Source organism: Pavona decussata, unplaced genomic scaffold (assembly GCF_977016875.1).
Source record: "Pavona decussata unplaced genomic scaffold, jaPavDecu1.1 SCAFFOLD_26, whole genome shotgun sequence".
NCBI classification, from domain to species: Eukaryota; Metazoa; Cnidaria; class Anthozoa; order Scleractinia; family Agariciidae; genus Pavona; species Pavona decussata.
Window position 1 is genome coordinate 2879311 of NW_028145449.1, and position 12174 is coordinate 2891484.

At 38.1% G+C, this 12174-nt stretch overlaps 1 long non-coding RNA gene across 1 annotated transcript; it reads right to left on the reverse strand.

The window, feature by feature from the left end:
- Window positions 1–966: 966 nt before the first annotated feature.
- LOC146485532 (uncharacterized) lies at window positions 967–3829 on the reverse strand. Its single transcript, XR_014863371.1, has 4 exons — window positions 3723–3829; window positions 3065–3125; window positions 1981–2047; window positions 967–1200 (listed from the first exon to the last, which is right to left on the reverse strand). It is a non-coding gene; the product is annotated as an uncharacterized LOC146485532 (long non-coding RNA).
- Between the last annotated feature and the right edge of the window lie 8345 nt (window positions 3830–12174).

The window sequence follows — 12174 nt, forward strand, 5'->3', positions numbered from 1 at the left end:
TGGAATACCATTTTCACAGAGAATGCATTTCTCGAATCAGTGAATACAAATGGCGCATACATGGCTAATTAAAATCTGCACTAAGAAATTATTTTTTAGTATTAAAATACTGAAATATAGACAGCATTTACTCAAAACGGACGAAATGCAATTTGGTATAGATCGGTTTCAACTTTAAGGTTGGGCTGAATTCACCGCATTCAGATAAATGGCGATAAACGGAACAGCCTCGATTTCTCGCTTTGGGTAAATTTGGAAATTTCCCAACATCAATATCGCCAATTAAAGCTGACAACAGACAATATTTAACCGAACTCGAAGACAGTCATCATGATCCGTGATTTTAAATTTGTAAGATCTAGAGCTATTGTGAAGCTATCATGAGAATACGTATTGAAACATGGCAGCCTCTGTTAGAAACTTAAGATAATTGCATCAAGTAGACTGAGAAACAGTGCCTCTTCAAACTCTTCAGGAATATAGACAATCAGCCTAACAATATCTATGCATAGTCACTTCTTGTTCCTCAAACTTTTGAAATCGTTTGTCAGTGTAAAAATCATTGTAGAAAATGGCAAGCCATACTTTATGACAAAATGCATACAAAACGCCTCATAGTTTCATCATGAAGTCCTAAAGTGTGACCGTGAATGATTCTAATTATAACGTTTTGGATGCACAGTTTCAACTTTCGTTATCTCTCCCCGAAAATTTATATAACACACTGGATTCGATACATCTGTGATTGCACTGTATCTTGAAAAGAAAGACTTTGTTGTAATTGTTCGGTTGCTAAAAAAGAAACGAAACTATTAAAGCCTAAACTACCGCATTTACTCACGCGTGTACCGCGCTGCCTAAGTGCTAGATTATTTTCAAAACAAACAAAAGACACCGATTTTCTTTTTGTAAACTTTCGCCCATGAAAATCCCTTCCTCCCAACTAGCTGCCCCTGGGTCTCCGAGGATGGCCTGTGTTCGCGTATAAGCTACATTCTTACCTTTAAACCTTGTACTGTATGTACATGTAGTTTTTATTCAAATTCGGTATGGCGTAACCGCGTGAGTAAATACGATAACCTTTCTTGCTCTTCTTAAAGTAAATTATTTTCTCTACCTCTACTTGCATTGCTTACTCAGTTACAGAGGTGATAATCTTTTTTGCTTGCTTGAATCTGAAGTCTGTAATTTCCTTGGATCCTTTAAAGAAAGAAAACAAAAATACATCGATCACTACATCTTATGAGACAGGGACATTGTGAAGAAAAGCTAAACTGTTTTGAGATGTATTGGGTTGGCAATTTAGAAGTGTCTCAGCTTTATTCGCCCTGTCTACGATGTATGTGAGATTTATAATTCGTTATTTCGTGTTGTTACGTTTTTAAAAAAACTGGTTATTCGACGGTGTAAATTTAACAGGACAATGGCAAAGCCTTTCTGCTCCATCTTGCCTTTTTGCCGGTCTAAGATCGCGTTCGATTGACCACATTCCGGATCAAGTTATAACCTCTTTGTTTCTCTCGTTAAGTAAATTTTATGAGGTGAATCTTCAAACATCTACCTTCGCACGATATTCAAGACCCATTTTGCATCCACGTAATTCGAAAACCTCTTATGAACGATTTTTTGCCTCATTGTATGTATTCTTATCGTGGAATTGGGCCAATCGAACGCATACTTAGGTAAGGTTGCGTTCGTTTAACCCTATTCTGGAATAAGAATAAGTTGAAAGTTGTTAGATTTCTCTTTTGGAATAAATTTGAGAACTGAGACCATTTTTGTAAACTTTCTCTTATAAAGGATAGTTTGGACGCCATTTTGTATCCCAGTTATTCCAACCACCTCTTCTGAGGGATTTCTAGAAATCATTGCATGTATTCCTATTCCTGAATAGAGCCAATTGAATGCACAATAAATTGTGCTTAAACTCACCAAAGAGTAGTAATAGTTTTATCTATTATAAATATGTAAACAACTCACCTCTTTACGCAGTAATTTCTAGGTTTAAGCGTCTTTCGTGACTTCTCATCCCTGGTCTAAAATTTACCTGGAGAGGAAAAGTTAAATAGGGGATCAGCGACTGGAAGTGAAGTTAAGATAGGTTTTGGAACACAGGGTTGTAGTTATTGTCCTTTAGAGGTAAAGTTGAGGTCGTGGGCAGTCGGGCCAAAATTAAAAGTTAAAACTGGTTTCCACGACACACAAAAAATAGAAGTGTTACTACACCCCCTGGATGAGATTAGAGTCCATGGCAGAGTTTTTCCCTACATTTTGTTCTATTTAATTCAGGTAACAGTTTGCTGACTTGGTACCCATTTATATACCTGGGTACAGACAATGAGTTGAAAAGTTTCGAAATGTCGCGAAGAAAGTTTTCAAGAAACTTTCGTCGTGCCATTTCGCCCGCTCCCGACTGACTGTCCCTGGGTCTCCGAGGATGGGAACAAACACGACAGTGCAAGTAACAGGGGTAGGGTTCGTAAAGCCATCTAAGGGAAACTTGTATTGTCCAAGTATTGCTTACAAAAAGCCGTTGGTTCATCAACAATACTCAAGGGCCATCTTAACTTAGGAAAACTTAGGTTAACCTAAGGTCAAAAGCCTTCTCCCCGGGGGGGGGGGGGGGGGGGACTCCCATATGAAAGTGACGGGGGTGATCGTCAGAAATTTTGAAAAGAGTCCTTGAAGGGACCAGATCAGAATTCTGTTTTGTGGGCGTGGTCAGAACAAATTTTTACCCGTAAGAAGCACCAGCGCTGAAACAATACACTAACTAACGGTTGACTAACATTAACTTCCTCTCATATTTTTCGGTTTAATACCCCCAAAAAGTACCACCATACCTCTGACGAGAGTCATTTTAGATTTTAGCATCCTAAAGGGTACCAAAGGACGAGTTTTAACCTCTAAAAGGTACGACGATCACCCCCGTCATTTTTATATGGAAGTCCCCGCCGGGAAGCCTTCCCATACGTTAACTACAAGGTCGGGTCTAAGAAAGAGGGTGTACCGAAATATTATCCCATAATATAATACTCCTCTAACGTGCTTTATGAAGTCTCACCTCTTTAACTTTAATGGTCAGGCTTGCTCATTTCTTGTCAGAGACTTGCCTTTAAGACGCACTGGAGCAAAAAAACAGTAACGTTAGGATATGCTGGGTAACTGCCTGATTTGAGTGAAACATCTAAGATTGTAAAGAATATATAGTATAGGATGGGATCAGTTATGTCAGTAACCCCCCCCCCCCCCCCCCTCTGTCCGGCAATGATAACAAAAGCAACAACGACAATAACAACATATTATTTATATTAATAATAATAATGATGATGATGACCAGTTTAGCCTTAGTTTTACCCTCTAGGCTCTAGTAAGTTATTGTTTATGTATCTACATGTATCTGTCTACTGAGCAAAATAAATTGTATTGTATTGTATTATGATAGTGATAATAATAGAAATGAAAGTCAAAAGAACTACTGCAAGGATTGATCAAACAACGCCAAAAAGGCTTAAGTGTACGATATTTCGACTGGCCAATACCAGTCTTATCAGGTTTGTTAGAACAACTCACAAATGATGATGATGATGATGCTGTATATTTAAACGGAAAGCTAATTTCATTTAAGTACTCTTCAGTGAGTCCAACAACAGATCTGCAGACAACTAATAAAAGAAATTACTAAGATTCAGCTATCACTTTGCAAATGCTATAACGCTCACCTTCGCCTATAAATTAGTCCGTTTTCATGGTCGTCGCGCTGAAGTTCTGTTAAATCTTCAATCCATTGCATTGATTGTGTCCAACCTTAAAATCAAAGATTCCTTTTATTAGTTAAATAATTCGATGCACCTACCGGTAGCTCTAGAACTTGTCATCGAGATAAGCCGTACCCGATGCTGCAATAAAATATAGCCCACCACAAACGTCTTATTCGCGGCAAGAAATCAGTGAACAACACTACTGTAGTAGGGAAAACTGTAGCTTCGCAATGTGGTTCCTGCTGTTCAAATTGTGGATCCTTTAAAACCCAATGAGCTTGCAGTTAGCACTTCTTTGTAGCACTCTTTAACATGCTACAAAATGTGGTTTTGTCACAGTTTTAAATTATACTTTCATTCACTTTACTGATTGAGTAAATACGCAAACGTTAACTCTAGATAGCTCTTAATTATCAGAGCTGAATCTAGTAGAATTAACATTAACTTCCATCACAATTAAGTTCAATAAATTCTAAGCTAGGAATTAAAATAGAATGAGGGAAATTACCTGGAGACTCGCTGAGTAGGAGGAGGTTGTTTTTGAAATTAAATTTCAAAGTAGACGAAGATTCTTCAGCGACCACAACCCAGCCTCCACGTGCTCAGATTTTAAGAGTTTCGTCTTCAATGTACGACGAAGATTTTGTCCTTATGTACCTTTCTCGGCGTTTTCTGCCACCACATGGGACATCATCAGGGATTTAGCGTGGCAAAAACTCTGAAGAAAAGGCAGGAAAACTCTCTTCACGGAGCAATATTTTGTTCTTCGCATTAACGGTCATTCGTTGAGTCGAAGGTGAGAGAGACATTTTTGCATATAATTTGCAAATCAGGCTTCAAGGCAGAGGGGAATAAAACAAAAGAAATTAATTATTCATCTCTGAACCTCCATGTAATTTCTGTTATTTTATTCCTCTAAGGTGCGTAGCCAAGCTAAAGTGTTAATATATCGAAATTGGTCTATTTTCGCCTTAGTTTCCGAGATATTTTTAACCAAAGTTCAAAAAGGTGCGGAAAGGAGCGATTGTCAAATTTTATGTACCTCAAGATAAATTTATTTACAGTAAAATAAGACTTAATGATCCCTGAGTTAAAGGCAGTTTAACGTTTAAAATGTCAAATAAATGGTCTCCTTGCTGATACAAGGAAGCATTAGTTTGTTGCGAACATAATATTCACAAAATTATTCCTGATTACTTTTGTGCTTCTTGAAAACACAACAGTGTGGATTATCAAGGCATTTGCGCACAAATACCACGAAAGCAGTTTCCGAAGCAATGAAGTTCGCGCGCCTTAAATTTCGCAGCATTGTTCTCAAAGCAATGACAGTTAGAATGACTCAGTCAAGGATAATAGAGGATATAGAAGTACGATTTAATCAGTCCCTCTAGCCAACTGAAGGGAGACGCCTACAGGCCTGATCAAAAGATTCAACAGACGCGTCTCGCAAGGGAGGCAATACACTTTCACGGCGGAGCTGATGGAGACCTGGATGTAATCTGGGGCGAAGCACAGGATGTTGCCGCCCAGGACAGGGGAAAAGGCTCGAATCTCTACGTGGGAAGAAAAGGATCAAGCCACACTTCGCAGTAACTTGAATCGTTTGCTAAGTGAGTAACAAATTGCAAGCTTTGCAACGCGTTGCCGCAATAAAATCTTGTGTGAAAAGTTATCTGCGTGTTATGTTGCGTTAAAAGTGTCCCATGTGACGTTCAGATATAAGTCTGCCGTGTAAAGGCGCATTAAAGGAGCCATCATATGGAAGACCTTAGTTTTCAAACTCGTCCAAAACCATTTTGATTTACGTGTTGGGAAGCAATTCCAATATTTTGACAAAATTTTGTTCACAAACAAACACTACTGTTTGCGACAATACCTGGCATACCTGAGGTCCTTTCTCTTTCCGCTGTAACTTGAGGGAAATGTTATTTAGCTACCTTTTCTCTTTCCGTAAGAACACGTCCGAAGAAAGTGATTTTCGTTTTGCAACTGAAAACTTTTCACTGTGACGTAACAAAGGAGGGAAACTGCGCGCGTAAAATTCAGCCAATCAAATTCGTCTTTAGCTCACGCGAAGGAAGGGCGCGTCGCAGCTTTAAATAAACGCCCTCGTTGTTCTTCCGAAATAATACACTCCTAATTGTTCACGTTGTGATCAAAATTCAAATTATTGGAAAATTTCAAGGTTATTTCCTATTTGGCAAGGTTTTGGTTACCCCGGACATTTAGATACAGAGAGCGAGCGCTGGAGATGAGATTGACAACACGGATGTTAAAATGACTGGTCCTCAAATCTTTAATGCATGTATACTGTATAGAACCACCATTTGATTGGTTAATTTAGGCGCAGGCCCGATGACAAATGTATAACAGTACCACCAGTTGGGGCCGAAGGGGGGGGGGGGGGGGGGGGGGACGCGGCGCCGTAAAAGAAACTGAGACGAGGTTGACTATTACGAGTGGAAATTGTGGAAATTGGAATCTGAATGGAATCACCCTGCGAGATTGCCAGACAACCTCCAGAACTTGAATAAAACTTGACATAGTTCAATTCTTGTTCTACACTCCTCCTCTTGCATCACTTACATCATTGTCCATTTTCCCAATGTTCTATATTTCTAGTTTCCCACCGGAAAGTACTGATTTCATCCTAACTTCTAATCTCACTCAAGTTTTAAGTTTTTTTTTTGCCACAGTAAAGGAAGCATAATTAGGCTAAAAAGAAGTGAAAATCGAAAACGTGAAAACAACAACAACAACAACAACAACCAAAAAAAAAACAACAACAACAAAAAAAAGCCAATATTTTGCCTTTAAAAACGGTGCCTACTAATAAAGAAATATTTTTGTGTGGTTTATGACTATGCGGGGAAAGCAGATCTTAGCAAGGGCTATTGAAGTCCAAAAGGAAAATTGGGCGTAACCACGCATTTTTAAGAGATAATTACGCAATAATTATTCTAAAAGGCAGTAAAATACAAAGCAATGTATGGGTTTTTTCTCCAAATTTAATCTTATATTATCTCTGAAAAATGCTTGGTTACCCAAACCTTTCTTTTTTAGATACCAAGAGCACTTTCTAAGTTCTGTTTTCTCCGCATAGTTTTAAATAGCGCAAAAATATCCCTGTATTAGTAGGCACCACCAATAGGAAACTCGAGTATATATATCTCCAGATGCGCAGAACGTATCCGCAGTGGCAAACGTAGGCACCGTCCTTAAGTATACAATATTTTGGATAGGGCTTTGCTTCACTTCACTTATTTATTTGATGTAACCTCGTTCATTAAATGAATGATATTATTTACATCTCGGGTCAGCGGATTTCTAGAGAATCATAAATAACAATTATTTGAGGAACTTTGGATCGTCCGCCATTTCTACGACATTATGTGGTAGATTATTCCAATCGCTAATTTTGTGTGGTACAAAACTGTAAGATTGCTCAATTAAATCACGATTATTGCTCCCAAAAACTTATGCATGTCTCATAGTGTAATCGCCTTGGGTTTCACTTGAAATCAAAGTCACTCGATAAACCAATCTGTTATACCTCTAGTATTCTGGAGAAACCAAGTGACTGAAGAAATGAGGAAGCTTCCAAAAGAGTTAGTTACAAGAGCAAGTGCAAGGAATGTCATTTCGTGTATATTAGACAGACTTCAGGGAAGCTGAAATCACGTATTAACGAACTGAAAGCTTCACAAACAATGACCACAATTTACTACCATTTCAACATAACGCATTACATCGGCATGAAATGTTACATTTTTTGTCTCCTGTTTTCTTTATTTCAAAATGATATCAGTGTCAAATATCGCATGCAAAAATGTCAAGACGGACGTGGAAAGAAATCATTCGTTCAGACCGGTTGTTCCACATGTTTAGGATCAATTATTAAAAGACAGTTTAGACGGTGTTTAACAAAACCACGTTCTAAGGTATTTTCAATTTTGCCAACAATCATATTTAAACATTGTCTGCTGCTGATGGTAGTAGGAAGTCTTGCGTCCCAGACTAGAAGACTATTTACCTACTTAAAATAAACCACAAACAAACAGATTTAGAGGCTCACTGATTGTCTTAGACTCTGTTTAAATAGCTGACCCTTGGTGTTTTAGTGTGCGATTTAGGTTCAATTTGGTAATATGATGTGATGTAATGTAATGAAATGTGTTAAATGTGACGTGACATTATGTAGTGTAATGTGATGTGATGCGGTACAATGCGATGTGATGGAATACTTTGGTTATATTGGAAATTTATTGAGCTACCCAATCTTTTTTTAAAGGTACTGCAATCAAATCTCAAAAGCTGAAGTAATGAAGTCATGGTGATACATAACAGGGTTAAAATCTCAACCGACAAGAAGCAACCCAGATGACCATTTAAGAGCGTTCCCAGGGGCCAGTTTCTCGAAAGTCCCGGTAACTTACCGGGCCTGATAAGTGTGTTTGTTAGCTTTGAATACTAAATTTCAAAATCTTATAACTCTATGAACACATTGGCCAAGTGCCATGTCTGTAATCACTGTGTTATCGGCGAATAAACATTAAAAAAAGTACTTATCGGGCCCGGTAAGTTACCGGGACTTTCGAGAAACGGGCCCCAGGGTCATGAAACAACTCTAGCTTGCGGTTAAAGTGGGAATTGAGTCCAACTACTCGGCCACGTTGCCTTCCTGGTATGCTTTAATCTATTACTACATGTTGTTCTTCAGCTTGATGTCGCTATGGATTTGCTTGTTGTTGTGGTTCATTCCTCTCTTGTGGCGTCAGTTGCTGTTCTTGTTGCTTGCATCTGGTTTTGTTGTCCTTCTGCATCGGAAGCAGTTATTGATGGCTCAAGCTGCCGAGGACGTTTCAATAATTTTGCCAGAGATCTTCGCATTTCTTTGCTTCGACTAAAGTTCAACAAAGGATTTAAAAGTCCATTAAGCTGAAGGAAGAAACCATAAAACGGCCTAAAAGGATGAAAGATTACACCCTTCACGTTTAAAACTAAAGGAAAAAGAAGACCCGGAAGGAATGTTACCAACAATGCTAAGAGAATTAGCCCAACAGTGTTAGCCATTCGTTTCTCTCTTTTCAATATAGCGCGAACGTGGAGTACTTCTTCAGCTTCAGATGCCTTACTAAACACACCAAGATAAGAGAAACAGATCACAAAGAAACAGATTATATAAAATACAAGAGACGCAACTTGGCCAACCGGTGGAATCATTCCCTGGAACTTCCTTGACAAGTACATCGTAAACGTCACCAGGGCGCTCAACAACCACGACACACATATCATCTTAACTGCACGTGATTTAGTGCCGTAAATACGATACCACATCGTTTTTCGCACTGCCAAGTATCGATCTCTACTGATTGTAGCCAGGTTGCCAAGAGTTGCTAACAGGCATAGTGCGGAGAGTGCAGCATTTTCGGGGCTGACATTTTCGGGGCACATATGTTTGTGTGCTAATATCGCTATATTTCTGTAGAGAGAATATGGTGCATAGAGTAAGTCGGTCACTGCTAAACTACATAGCATCAGTATTGCAGGTTGTTGAAGAGCCTTGGTTCGTGCCACGGTGATGATCACAAGCGCATTACAAACAAATGACATGACGGCCACCAGAATGTTAAGAGGTATAACAAAGTGGTTGGTGATGTCACGCACCCTGAGCTGGGTTTCTTCCGGAAGATTGGGCATCAGACAAGATTGATATGGAAACTGGATGGAGTTATTGACAGTCATCGTTTCCCTGCAATGTGGCAAGAACAAGAAATATCTTTCAAACAGGGAACATTTCATACCTCAAATATTTCCCTGTCAAACATCAGAAAATATTATCCATATTTTTTTAAACATGTTTTTTTTAATGTAGATGGTGCTTTAAAAGATAAAGTTACGTTTCATGAGAAGCCAATCTGTTTAAAATGGATCTTAGTTTAGCTACTCTTCCATACAAACAAACAAACAAACAAACAGTCCTTCTAAAAATTCTTCTCATGGAGAATCGTAATCAAGAAGATATGACTAGAGTGATAATCCGTTACATCTTCCTCTATGGAGCATATTGCATTAGTTGGCATCAGTTTACGCCAATCGTCTCGATGGCTGTTTTAATAAAGACATAGAAAGATAATATTTCCCATCTAACCTTATTGACAATTAATATAAAATCAGCCGACATCGTTGGTTTTCATGCCAACTTGGACGTCGACACATTTTCCTAGGCTCGATTGCCAGCTGCTGTTCGAGAAATGAGGAGGAGGAAAATTCGACCCAAGTGAGTGGAGGAAATTGAGCCTAACATTTCCCATGACAGTCCGGCAAAGCAATTTGGTCCGTTGTTCGTTTACGTGAAATTTGCCATCTAAAATAACTTTTTGTCTAATGTATCATATACAATGAATGTTTCATGCGACTACAAAACACCGTTGTATTACAAATAATGTGAATAATGTGTTCCTTATCCGGGACTGAGTTAGTCTAAACGTGCTGTCTTTTCTTGCACAATTGCTGAACGAAGTTGCGAGGAGTAATTACGTACAAAATTTGTGATTATATTGCAGACTGCTGACTTACTCTCTTTTACGTTCGCTGGGAAATAGCAGGCACGGCACTCGTCGGGGATGTGCTCACTAACAAAATCTGAAAAATATATATCACGATAAGTTTTGCATCAAAAGTGTAAACGTTTCGAAGGTAACTTAATCCAGTAACTGCTTCTCTTAACTGCAACAACTAAATCAATATGCGGGATATCTAGCGAAACGGCTCTGAAAATTGAAAAATGAAATAAGTTTTACCTCTGCCAGAAGATTCCAAACGTCCAAACGCTAACAGGTTGAAACATTTTACCTTAACTCGGTTCGATATTAAATAGCTCCTTAATTAGTTGAAAAAGCTATTGTTTTTGTGAAACAAATTGCGTGTAAAAACTGAATGGATGTTAACGTTTTTAATAAATTTCGATCGCGAATGATAGATTAAAACAGTATTTATGGATTAACAACCCTGACTAACGAAATACATTGCATGTCCATTTGAACTAGATAGTTTTCCAGGGTGCTATTGTGTTTCCTCTTCTGAATAATTTAATATATATAACTTCGCTACATGTTCCAGGAAGATCTCCCAGCACGAATATCTTAAAATGTGAATACTACCAAACCCTCCTTGGGTTCTGTGAATTATCAGCCGTTTAAGCCATCAGGAGGAATATACATTTTGTTCAACACTCGTCATATTCCAATTTTATCCAACTTAATCGGTATCTCGCAAGATTGTTTCCTTTGTGTGAATTAATGTGAATGCAAGTTAATTAAAACAAGGAAAACAAAATAGGTTCCCGAAGCGACACGAAACAAGAGAATCTTTCTAAAACGACAGCTCACGAAGAGGAGCGATTTGTTTATTACAAGCATTAAAGTTTATTACAAGCACAGACGTGTCTTTAAGTGAAAACTTTGCCGGTTCGAAAATTTAGATAAGTTCTCGAAAATTAAAACAATGGAGATTATTTGCTACCTTCAGGATAAATCTACCTTTTAAGGCAACTCTTTTATACATTGAAATTGGAGAGAACGATTAATATTGAAATGTTCATCAATACGTTTAGTATTTGATAGGAGGAAATATTCAGTACGATAAACTTTTATATTCCACGAAATATACCACGAAAACTAATTGTAAAATCAACGTTAGTTTGAGAAGTACAAAATAAAAGTAATTTGTTAACTAATTCTAACAAAAGACGAGTGAGTTGTTTGTGTTTTAAAATTAAAATGTTTATTTTCTTGGCACGAATCAATCACTACGTCAATACTTTTAATGCTGCTAATCCGGCGACTTACCCAAAAAATTATTAAACGCCAAAAAAAAAAAAAAAAAAAAAAAAGCAGAAATTCTCCCCAAATGTAACAAGCTGGAGTTTTCCAAACGTGCGTGCTCAAGTCATGCAGTTTTGAGATACGCGCCTCGTTGGCTACAATCACCTCATATCGAACAAGCGTGAATGGAGTAATTGTTTCATTAAAAACAATCAAGACATATTGCCAGATCTTACTGATTTCGCTTCTTAAGAACAACTAAAAGACAATTTAATGCTCGCTATTTCTCGGCCATGGTATTAATAATGGATGGCTCATATACCATGGCCGCTAAGCCAATCAAATCCCCGGAATTGCATTATGCAATGATCTAGTTTCCAATATTCAGAACAACGGTGGTCCATAATTGGAGTTGTTTCCATAAACAATAGATGCACACTCAAATGTACCGAGGCGTAAACCGTGACAACCACACTCTAATTTTGTTCAGACTCTTTTGTTTTACATACTCGGTGATCATGAAAGAGCCAATATCTATCCGAGTCAAGCCTGTTGAGGGAGCCTCGTTCACGCGTTAATCCTGGGGT